This window comes from Choloepus didactylus, chromosome 20, assembly GCF_015220235.1.
Source record: "Choloepus didactylus isolate mChoDid1 chromosome 20, mChoDid1.pri, whole genome shotgun sequence".
In the NCBI taxonomy this organism is placed as follows: Eukaryota; Metazoa; Chordata; class Mammalia; order Pilosa; family Megalonychidae; genus Choloepus; species Choloepus didactylus.
Window position 1 is genome coordinate 55,450,782 of NC_051326.1, and position 12,472 is coordinate 55,463,253.

At 45.8% G+C, this 12,472-nt stretch overlaps 1 protein-coding gene across 1 annotated transcript in view; it reads left to right on the forward strand.

Annotated features, from left to right (window-relative positions):
- Window positions 1-2,347: 2,347 nt before the first annotated feature.
- RNF144A (ring finger protein 144A) overlaps window positions 2,348-12,472 on the forward strand; it is a 138,135-nt gene continuing 128,010 nt past the window's right edge. The window contains exon 1 of the mRNA XM_037813070.1: window positions 2,348-2,598. The gene's annotated coding sequence lies outside the window, so the exon portion shown is untranslated. The remainder of the gene's footprint in view (window positions 2,599-12,472) is intronic.

Genomic DNA, 12,472 nt, shown 5'->3' on the forward strand with positions numbered 1-12,472 from the left:
AGTCATGACTAGGACAGGGTTCTGGACTAAAAACCTACCAGTGATGAGTGGAACATGTCTTTGAGAGACCCAGGCAGCTTTTCAGTGGAGAGAACCAAGAGAGTTGCTCAGAGACACAGCCCAGAGTAGATGATTCCATTCATTATTTATTGAGAACTTATTATGCTCAAGACCCTATTGGGGTATATAGAAAAATGACTTCATCTCTGCTTTACAGAATCTTAAAATCTAGTCATCAAAGAGCAAATACCCAAAGCATTGTGTTGTGCGACAGACGTGAAAACCAACATAGACACAATGTTTTCACCAACATAGACACAAACATTGATATTTGGGGTGGGGTTGGGGAGGGATCATGACTTATTAAGACTTCATAGAGAAAACTGCATACGAAATGCTTTGCATGGTCTGCTGCAAACTGGACTTTCAGTGAAGATGTAATCTCCTCCCATCTCCCCAAAGCAGTCACAGAAACAAAGAGAAAGAAAGCATGGGAATAAATCACGTACTTCGCTGCATAAACACAAGTCTCAATCATGCAGTTAGGTACGGAGTTGGCTTGGCAGCTCAACCTATTTCCTCCCAGCTGGACGCTCCTCCCCAGTTCCCCCAACTTGATTTCTATGTCCTGGTTTTCCATAGAAATGTCTGCATCTCAGCATGGACGAATTTATCATGAAACACAGAGCCACCATGTAATTTCCAACCTATGTGTGTTTGCAGTAACCTATCCATTCATTCATTTAGTCATTCATTGATAAAGTAGTGCTAGCTCATACTAGTACTTCTCTGGTACCCACTCCAATACAGGAGATGCGAATATGTTTTCTATGAAGCCCAGGACTTGATGCAGAACTACTTTCATCTTCTAGTGAGAAGCCGGACAACAAAGGACCATTGTTAAATTTCTTCCTATTGTGTATTTTTCATGAATAATGACATTTCTTACAAAGAATTTGACTGAAACCAAGGCATCGGAAGGCAAATGCTTGTTCCTGTTTTTGAAGAGCGAAAATATTTATCGGAAAAACTTCAATGCAGATGAGACGGACATGTTTTCTTTTTTGTTTTTAAATAAATGTGTACGTTGCAGAGGAAGACAAGGTATGCAGAGTTTCAAGATAGCTAAGAGTTTCCTTGTTTAATTATTTGGGGAGGTGAGACAAATACTAGCTTACAACCATGGAGTCTTTACAGTTTGCCAGTTACGTTGATATGTGCCCTATGTGTCTCTATGATTTAGATAATCCCTCCCAATATCTTCATGATATACATACTATTTGCATTTACCAGATAAAAAAAAAATTGAAGCACAAAGAAGTAAAAAGAATTTGTTGATGGGTACCAGGCCAGTAAGTGGCAGAGCTAGAATTCAGACCCGGCTGTGTGTTGGTATGTTCGGGAAGGATGATATTAGAGTGTGTTTTCCCTATAATTCCGGAGAAGAGAGAGTCTCTGCATTGAAGGAGGTATTATTTCATACACACAAATAAGTTTTCATTGTACATGTGTGACTGGCATATGATTTAACACTTGTGTAACTCCTAGCTACTAGAGGGAGCGGCAAAAATAAATCTTACAGGAATTCTACCTCAACCAGCTTTGACTCTGAATAAGCTGGAAACCTTAAGAGTAAGAAATCTCTATGAGTGTATCTCAGAAACCCAGAAACCTGACGGCACTAGTCTATTTCCCCTCTTTTTCTGCATCTGTCAAAGAAAGTAAGTGGTGGGATGAGAAGACATTTCACGTTATGTTGAACATAGAAGCTGATCTCAGCCTTCAGCAGCAACCAAGATCTTCATCAGAGCTCGAAACTGCGCTGAGAAGCGTTTATTCCTATTTGTTTGGTCTGTGGCTCATTCTAGCACCTGGTGTAGAAAGCTTTGTTGAGTGTTTGGTTGTCATCTATTTCTTTCCTAGCTAGGTGATACTTTTCTCCCAGACAGTTGAAATCAAAGGTCCATCTTTTGGAGGTCACTAAAATAAGGAAAATATTTTCATTTCTGTAACCATAGGCTGTCCTTAACATTATTTGGGTGATTTATTGGTGTTTCTAAAGGGGCCTGGAGTGACCGGGCAGCCTGGGCACCAGGCCAGGTCTGAAAAGTTAGCCGAGCTCGTGCCAAGGCCCTGTGGGCACCAGAGGGCGCTGTGTCCACTCGGGGCGGGGGCTCGGTCCTCTTCAAAGGGAAGCTGCTGGGGCGAAGCTTCCAACCGTTCCCAGCGTTTTTTTGGGCGCCGATTAGCGGCCCCCACCTCTCGCGCCGCGCATTCTCACCCCCCCCCCCACCGCCCCACCCACCCCCCTCGCGGGCTTGGCCAAAAAGGGGTGGAGGGTGGGGATGAAATAAAGAGCAGCTGCCTGGCGTGGCCCAGCGCGGAGTGCGCGGGGCGCGCGTGGAGGCGGCGGCGGCGGCAGCAGCGCGCGTTCCTGCGCCGGGCCGCGGGCACCCGGGCCAGAGCCGTCGGAGCTCCGGGCTGCTGCTTGCGGCTGGGGAACAGCAGCCGGGCCACTTCCGAGAGCCCAGGCGGGCACAGAGCAGAGGAAGCAGCCGCCCCCACGCCCCGGAGGAGCGCCGGCCGCGCGGCGACCAGGTAGGATGACGCGCGCGCGGCCCCTTTGTGTCGGCATCACAGGAGCACGACCCAGCCGGAGGGTGGGATGTGGCTTTTTCACGGACCCGGCCTCCTGGGCTCGCCCAGCCCTGGTCCTGCCGAGTCCCCCCACCTCGGGAATCCGATGCGTGGCGGGAGGCGCTGGCTCGGGCGCTCGGGTCGTGGCGGGTGCTGGCGGCGGGCTGGGAGGGTTCTTGGGGTGGGGAGCCGCTGTCTGCGTGCGGAGTCCTGGCACCCTGACCCTCCGGCGGCCGGTTGGGGATTGCATTCCCTCCCCTAGCGCAGTGACCACTTTCAAAACCGCGGATCCATGACACCGCCCTTCTACTCTTGCTCCGGGTGCCAGTTTGCAGCGATGCGTCTCTTGGCGCTCCCACGCTCGGGTCCGGCTGGCGAGTTCGCGGGCAGGGGCGCTCTCTTTGTTGGAGGGCCCCGCCCGCAGGCCCCAGAGCTCTAAGCTCACGGTCGGTGCTTAAGTCATCCAAAAGGGTGAAGCAGTCCCGGAGGGAGGAGGAAACGGGGGAAGGTCAGGTCTGATCGAAGTTGGCTGGGGGTGCCGCATGCCCTCTCGGTTTGCACATCTCCCCCCGGGCGCTCAAGATGACTACTGCCGCCAGCTTCTCTCCCTCCCTTTCCTCTCCTGGGTGGGTGCGCCGCTCATCCGCGCCCTCGGCCGCGCCGCCTGGGTAGTGGGCTGGTCGGGGAAGTTCCCCGCACATCTTGGAGAGGGGTGTGAAAATGATTTTACCCCCACCCAGCTCTCCAGTACTTGTTCCCCAGGACGGCTGCACCATCCTAGGTTCCCAGTTGTTAGGTTTCTTATGCAAGCCTCGAGAGAGTTTATTGGTAATGGGGCTGGGGAGTGGGGTGGGGATGTTACTTATTTTGCGTTAGTGATCTCCATAGGCCCATCTCAGGACAATTACTCCAAAAGTTTTCTCCTCTGTCTCTTTTTCTCTCTCTGTGTATGTGTCTCTCGCTCTTTATGCATTGAATACAGTAAATGTCCATTTAAAAAATATTCCATGCTTGTCTTGGCAGAGCCAAAGGCTAGATTACAGATGAGACCCCTGGGAGGTACCCCACTAGGCTCCCTGCTGCCACAGGAGGGGCGCTGGTCCCTGTACTAGAAAAACCCGACATCTTGCATTAAACAGTTGTGGAAAAGCTGATTCCTGGGATGGGGGCAGGTCTGGGTTGGACTGAGGACATGGATGGGTGAATCAAGTTAGGGTCTGCCCTCAAAGTGAGAGTTCAGCAAGGCAGATGTGTTTGTAGATAAAATTCAAGGCAGAAAGTAAGTGGTGTAAATGTAGAGCAAAGGGGGTTCCAGAGGGGGAGAGTCAGGGAGAGGAAGAAAGAGGGGATCAGGGAAGGCTTTGTGATTGTGAGGGAGGTGGTATTTGAGTCAAAGCTTGAGGATGGGTCAGATCTGTCGTGTGGCAGGAACCCACCCCCTAACCCCCAGAAGAGGGAACTACCAGAGCAAAGGAAAGAAAAGAGGAAGGAAAACACCAGGCATGCATCGGTGAACTTTCACATTGGATTGGAGCCTGGTGGTTTTGAAGATGACTAAATACTTGTTTGATTGTATTTTCTTCCACAGTACTGAGATAAAGGAGCTTTTTTGTTTGTTTGTTTTATAGAGCCTTTTAAAATTAATTTTTACTATTTTTTTTTAATGAGTGCAAAGGAAATATGCCTAGAGAGGCCAGATGGGAATAAATCAAGAAATCTTTAATTTGCAGACCAAGACCTTAGACTTGATCCAGTGGCATTGGGAGCCATTGATGGCTTTAGAGTAACAGAATGAGTGATCTGGGCCTTGCCTTTGAGTGATTAGTCCATTGGTGGAGGAGGGGGAATGCATGATGCAATGGGTAGAGCATGGACTTTGCAGTCAGACCCACACCTGGACTTGGGCTTCTACCTTTATCTCTTACCAAAGGGTCATGCACAAATTGAGGATCTCATGAGAAAATGCATGCAGATAACCTAATTTTAGTGGGATGCAAATTTTCCAGATCCAGTTCAATTTGAGTTTTGATGTTTATTCTTTTAAGAGGCCCTGATTCTAGGGGTAATACCCTGAGAAGAGGGGCTAATGAAGGTAAACTCAAATGCTACAAAGGGTGGGCCAAGCAGTGGGGGGGTGGGGGAGTGGGAAGTGGGGGTGTGTGGCAAAAGCTGCAGCTGAGGAAGTTGTAGATTTTGAGAGGAGAGGTCACATATCCCAGGTCATACAGGGAATTTGTGACTGGTCTGATCAGGATGGAGCTCTTCCAACTCTGGTGTTTTACCTTTTTCACTGAACTTGAGATGATGGAGATAAGGCTGGCTCTCCTGGGAGGCTAGTGGTCTCTGATAACTCAGGATGATTTTGAGCCTTTAGATTTTTCCAGAGCTTCTGAACAAGCAAAGATCCCCTTTGGCTTCCTGGGGTGTGAGATGATGCAGCCAAGAGACTGAATGAATTGAATGCTTCTAAGGAGGATGGACTGTCTCCATATCCGCTTTAAGTAGCTTCCTACATTTGAGATCTAAGAACTAAGTTGAAGGTGGCTTTCTTTCCTTAAGACTGGAGAAGTCATTTAAGGTAGAGTGTCCAGCCTCTTCTCTACTTTGTTTCTGTATTACTGATGCACATGAATACCCTTTCTTAATTAGATGGAGAAATTAAATTGGAACAACTGTTAACATACCTGCTGGGTGTTAGGACTGAAGGACACAGCTTGTACACATTTCTGACCCAGCTATCTGACCTTGGGCAATGTCTGAATCTCCCTGGATGACCACTGGTCCTTCAGCTCTAAAATTAAGGTGTTGGCCTTATGAGTTCCAATATCCAGAAGTAAAAATGTCCTGCTTTCATAATATTTTCCAGGAGAATCCCTATTTCAGGACTACTCACCATATGCAAACATTTGCAAGGATTCTGGAATGAAAAAACAATTTTGCTTTCAGAAGAATGGCTTTTCTTAAACAGGGTATGTTGAGAGTTGAGGTGTCTCCATCTTCCTTCATTCCTTGAATCTCAAACCTGAATTGGAATGTGCTTCCTGAGCATCCTATAGACACTGGGAGCAGGGCTAGTTGACAAGCTGGGTGCAGTATTATAGAAAAAAATAAATTCCTGGGTAGCATGAAGAAGTGTGTCAACCAGTATTTTATAGTCTGTGTGTTTGGCTGGGGGATAGAAGAAATGATAGTTTATATTCATTAGGCATTTAACCCGTGCCACATGGTGTGTAGAGGGTGATGGGGCACTTAGGAGGGGGCACCCAGTTCAACTTTGGGTAGTTAGGAGTAGCCTTGCAGGAGCAGAGGATGCCGAGCTGGGGCTTGTAGGGTGAGTTGGAGTTAGCCTGGCAAATTGGAGGGTTATGGATGTTCACAACCTGAAGATCAGCAAGAAACAGCCTGATGTGAACAGGGAGCTTATAAACCCACACAATGTACCGAGCCCTGGCTGCTTTGCCGTTGGCCACGTTCAAGTGCAGACTGCTTGTTTCTGAGAGCTGCTCAAACCAAGATTCCTGGTTGTGACACAGTTGTCTTTTCTGGTATTTCCTGAAAGGTCCACCAGTGTAGGGGTTTTTCATTGTACCAATTTGGAGCCTCTTTCCCTGTGAGTATTTTCTCCATTTTCCTTCCCTCCCTTCAAGTTCTACTTGATAAAGGGGCAGGAGGAGGGTGGGGTCAGGGCAAATTCAGAGGAACCACTTGTAACAACCACCGTTTTCACAGTTCAGGAACATTTATTCATCTGAGCAAGGCTGGCAGGTTGTTTTTTGTTTTGTTTTGTTTTTCCCCCTAGGTTTATAATTAAGAACTTCTGAGCTAGAAGTAAGCCCAACTGAAGCAAAATAGCAGTGCCATCTTTGGTAACTTCTGCTCATACCAGCACAGCTATCAGGGCAGGAAACAGGAAAAAGATCTATTGGAGCAAACAAGGAGGATTCCAAATTCAGAAAGTGGATATCAACAGAGTCTCTTTAAGTTGGTTTATTGGTTACACAGGATTTTGTGGCTGTCCTGGGAACCTGCACACCTTTATACAATATGGTTTTCCTGGGAAGATTTTTTAGGCTTCCGGAGAACTGGTTTTCAAGCACCATTGGGGGTTGTCTGGATATTAAGGTTATCTGGAGGGGGGGCAAGACTGTTCAGAGTGTGGCAAACAATGGGATATTTCTCATTTCCATTAGACTCCTGTGAGCCAATCAAAGAGCTAAGGACCCATCATTTTATGTTTCCCTGATTTCAGGACATTTGTTCACTGACGAGGATCTGCTTTGGTTTTAAGAGTCCTTTTTACTCACTCTCCATCACTGGAACTATTCTGCTTGGCTGCAGGTTCAACCACATTCCTCTGAGATGTGGTAGTTGGACAGGATTGATCCCTGGGTTTCCCACGCCACTTGCCCATAGTCTCTTGCCTCCCTGCAGCCTCCATGAGGTTTACTGACATTCCCTGGAGGGAGGGAGGCCATCACTATTCTCCCACGTATCCCCAATTGGCTTGGAGTGTTGGAAAGTGTTTCCCTTTCACAGAGCACTTCCAGGTCTCTGTCTGTCTCCTCAAATTAAAACACTCAAATAGGTATGTGCTGAAGCCAGACTCAAAGCAGATATTTTTTTAACTATCTTGGGATACTTGTGTTATTTCACTGGTGTCCCTTATCACTCTCTCCGCTTGTCTCTGTCACTTGCCTACTCAGATATCTTCAGCAGCTCCCCGTGGCTGGTGGGTTCAAGCACGCGCCCTTTGGTTTAGCATTCGAGAGTCTTCATTGTCTGGCTCCAACCTGTCTTTCCAAGGGTGATCTCTGAACAGCCTTCAGGCTTTGATCTGGAATGTTCTTCTACCATCTGCATGTACCAGATTCCTAGTGATGCTTCAAGGTTCAGCTCAAATGCTGCCTTTTGCTTAAAGTTATTGAGCCATTAATGTGGGGGACTGTGGAGGTCAACTTATCTAGTCAATACTGGAATTTTAGAGATGAGAAAATGGAGGCCCAGAGAGCAGAAAGGGGAGCAAAATTGCCAACCCCAGGCTTAAACCAGGTCTCCTTGCTCCCAGGCTGATGCGTGTTCCTTCTCCTATCCTCGGGCCAGAAGTATTCCTCTGAACTGTAATTGCACTTACCACACTGTAATTTAATTTTAGTGACTTATCTATCTGTCTTATTTCCCCTACTAAATTATATGCTCCACAACAGTGTAGGAACTTACTCATTTTTGCATTCCTTCAGTGCACATCTTGCTTTTTCTAAGTGAATTTTTGTTAAGGGATTTTGTTAAGATAAACTGGATTCAAGAGGGAAACCTTGGCCATACTTCAATGAAGAAATGGAATTAGAGTTTATATTCAGTACTTCAGCATGTTGTGAACAAATCAGCAGATAGAAATTCTCTCTTTGGAATGATCAGGTCACATAGTAAGACACCACAAAACAGTAAAAAGTGGAACACAAACTGGATGGAATATTTGTGTGGGTTCAGGGGTGAAGATAATAGAATGCAGCTCTGGTGGCTTAGGATGTAGAGAGGCGATCCTTCAAAATCCTAGGAACTTTGGTTGTGTAGACAATAGAAAATGAGTCCTAGGTACTCATATGGCGTATACACTTTGCAATGCAGAGGTATGACAGCTGGTCCTTGCTCTGTGATATTCATGGTCTATCCAAAGGAGACAGGGTAATGAGATGACAATTATGAACAAGTGCCAGAATGTGCTTGTCCATACACATGTTATAGGAACTCTGATGAGAGATATTCTTGGTGGAAACTGGGATGAATGTGGGTAAAATTTGAAGAGGTAGGGGAAAGAGAGGAGAGGCACTCTATGCTGATGCAGAAGTGGGGTGGGAGCGAAGGTTTTGGGCTAAGAAGGTTCTTGATGATGTTCTTGATGATGTTGAGGACAGAGGGCTGATGGTAGGACCCACAGGAGCAGGAGAAGAGGTTGGGCTCCATTACCCTTACAGGTTTGGATCTTTCTCCTGAAAGATTGGGATGCTTTAGCCAAGAGGTGACCAGAGTGTTTGCCAGGTAAATGCAGCGGGGGTTGTGGATTCATCTGGTTCTTCTGATATAGGATTTGAAGAACAGAAGCTGCTAAATATACAATAAAGGGTGTGAAGGATGAGTCATTGCATTAAATGTATTCTGTGTCTCCAAGGAATCTATTTTCTTGAGTGTCTTAGGTTCTTCTTTTCCATGGTGCCAATTGTACATTTAAATGTGTAATGTAGGGTGTATACACTCCAAGAGAACCTTTGCTTTGGGAAGTGTGAAAGCTTGCAGAGATCCTGAAGGCAAGCTGATTGTTATGTGATTGAGAATATAAAGAAACAGGCAGTCCCCTAAATTAATTTTTTCTGTTGTCTTCCATTGCTACATAGCCCTGTTTGGTTGTGTGTGTGCTGGGGCATAATGATCCCAGGATAATGGAATAAAAAGAGCTGCCAGGAGACTTTCAGAGTTGGGATCTGAAATGTTTTGGCTGCAAATGTGTATATTTCTTTTAATCATTTGGCAGTGGAAAGACAAATCATCATCTGAGGTGTGGATGAGACAGAGCTGGCTCTCTGTGCTCTCAGATCACAGGCTCTTCTTTCTTCTTTAGACCTCAATGAAGCCTTAGCCATGGGCCCTGAGAACTGGGGCAGTTTGCTAATGGAAGGCCAGTGGAGTGGTGGAATAGGGCCAGTGTATCGGGGAAGAAAAAGGTACCTTTCTTCCACCAATTTATAGGATCCTAAGACACTACCTCTGTTTCGGTGTATATTCTCATCGCTTTTCTGCAATCTTGCTCTGATATTTTCAGTACTTCCCTCATGTCATCATGCATTGGGGCAGAAGTGACCAGATGTTTGTATAGGATCTCATATTAATTCAAGGACAAAAGCAGCAGGAAACTCAGAATATAATTTGTGAAAACCACAGATGAAGAAAAGAAGGTCCAGAAACCTGATAGATGCAAAAGTCTGTTGGGGGCACTGGCAATCAAAGTACCAGTTTCGCAGGGATACTAGTCTTAAGTGTTGACAGGGTTGAGCCAAGAAGTGTGAATAGACAAGTGAAGCTATTGTAGGGACATAAAAGTACTGGTTTTGGAGTCAGATGGTAGAAAATTGACTGTGCGTGTATCTTCAGCATATTATTTAAATTTTTTTGAACCCAACATAAATTTTTTGAGCCCATGATTTGTGTTTGGCCAACGACAGAATGCTTATTAAAAAGAACTTAAATAGGTTTCTGTTTTCTCAGTAAGAAGGCATGAAAGTAGGTTGTTGCTTGCGTTGGCTCAGCTGCTGTGTGATGTCACTGAGAACCCAGGCTCTTCTTTTCTTTTGCTCCACCACCCTTAGCATATTATCCTTTGCCATGATGCTGGTTGCCCCATGGTCCAAGATGGCTTGCCAAGGTTGCAGGCTTACATTTGTGTTTAAAGTGACCAGAAACGTGGGGGGAGTTGGTGCCAGCCACATCTGTCTCTGTCAGGAAAGAGCAAGCTTTTCCAAAAGCACTCCAGCAGTTTCTGCTCAGGTCTCATTGGCTCCAGTTGGGATGTTTGACAACCCCTAGAGGCAAGAGATGCTGGGAAATTGAGAGGCTGCAAGAGCCTGGAGGGAGATTTTTGAGAGGATTAGACAAGATGAAGCATGTAAAAAAATGCCCAGTATAGTGATTGACCACAGTAGACTTCAGTAAAATTTGCTTTTCCTTTTCTTACCTGCTCTTCTTTGAAGGGCAAGAATACCTATGGGATGAAATCTAGTTCCAGGTGCATGTGGCTTAAATCTTCTTGTTACACCACCCATGTAGTGCTCTGCCTTCTGTAAATATGCATCTTTTGGGTGCAATGAGGGCCAAGAAGTCACAATCCTGTTTTCATTTTTGTATGCTTTTAGCACCTGGTACAGTGCCTAACACATAGTAGGTGCTCAATAAATATCTGTTGAACATGAATATACACGCTTTTCCTTCACAGAAGCTCGAGTCCGGAAATGAGCGCATCCATTCAATCTTTTGTCCATTTATTCGTGCATTCACCACAAACTGCTTGGCTCTGGGGATTCAAAGACAAATTAAGGACTATACAGAGAGGATGAGGAAATCCAGAGAGGAAGAGAAAGACGTTATTCCAGAACAAGATGGGATGTGACATTCTGTCATGGAAAGGGCAACATCTGTTAAACTTGAGAAATTTTATAAATCCCAGTTGCAGCCTAGTAAAAAGAACCAGTGGAGACCCATGGGAATCATTTTTCCTCCAGCAATTTCACCCTGTCTCTCTCTCTCTCCTATTTGTGAAATAATTAAAAATTCAAGGACAATATTTTTAATATACTGAATGCATGAGTAAGGCTCAGTAGGAAATGTGTTCAGTTTGCCCTTAAAGGAATGCTGATGGGTCACCCACATGAGCAAAAGGGAGCACTTCTTATCTGTTAAGACTTTAATCTCTCCTGGGACACCTTTCCCCTTTGGCCCAGATCCCTGCTTCCTTGCGAGTGACCTTGTTGTTGCTTAGCTGCTCCCACATGCAGCGGGTGGAGCTTTGCTCTGGGGGAGGAAATGCCACTTTTCCTGGAGGGGCAGGTAAGCAGAGGCCTCCAGCAGGGTTTCTCTGGCCAGGTCCTTAAGGCCAATCACTCAAGGACTGTTTCTGTCGGAGGAGGGCATGACCTCTTCCTTGTACAGCAGGAGCAAACCAAAAGCAGACAGACGGGAAGTCGAAGGTTCTAGAGCCGTGCTGGTCAGCGTGGCAGCTGCTGGCCACACACGGCTGTCAGGCACTTGCAGTGTGGCCAGTCCCAATTGAGATGAGTTGCAAGTGTGAAAACACACAGGATTTCAAAGAGCTAGCATGAAAAGCAGAATGTAAACTCTCTTAATAATTTTTCTATTGGTCGCATATCAAAAGGATTCTATGTTAGATGTACTGGGTTAAAGAAATTATGAAAATTAATTTCACCTGTTCCTTTTTACTCTTTTTAATGTAAAAAAATGCTTAAAATTACAAATGTGGCTTGCGCTGAATTTCTTTGGCCAGATCTAGTGCTGTTCTGGAGGGATTTGGAGAACTGTATTTCTTTAGGGGATAACGGGCCTTTGACTGTTTCTGGCTTCTTTTAGAGGTTGCCTACTCTGGAACTTGGGATGTTCCACAGAGAAGAATCCATACAATAGCATCTCTATCCCTGACGTATGTCATGTTCGCGTTACCACTAGACAGTTCTAGTTTCGCACCTTGAGTTCAGTTGTGGGTGTTTCAGATTCCCTGTTTGGTTTTGCTGATGGGCACTCTTCTTTGCAGTGTTTTTCATTTAGCCTCAAGTTCTTGAACTTTTTTTTTGGTGGGGGGAGGGGGTCGAAGAGCTTAACATTTTCCTCACAAAGGTACTTGATCACTGAAATCTACCTTTACTTTCATCTCCATTTTGTATTAATTGCTGCAGCTTCCAGTGTGTGTCCTTAAACCACTGGCATTCTCCCCAAGGGGTCAAGTCAAATGCCAACTATCATATCTGGCACCTACTAAATTCCCACTGGAGATTTGTTGCGAATAGTCTCTCCTCTATGTCTCTTTGTAAATTCTGCCATCTGCACCCCAGTCTGTGTCAACACCTGCTCAGTCTTAGAATATTAAAATACGTCTCCCTCTGATTAGCCAGCTTCCTTGTGCAAATATGGCTCTCCTCTAGAGTGACCTGCAGGTTGCTCCGAACCTCACCTGGGGCAACCCTGCTTTCCTTGTTTGCATTTTTGGTTAAAGCCTGCCTGAGTATTTTCTTCTGCGTCGTTGAAATGTGTGGCTTTCACTGGCCTGTTCCATTTTTCT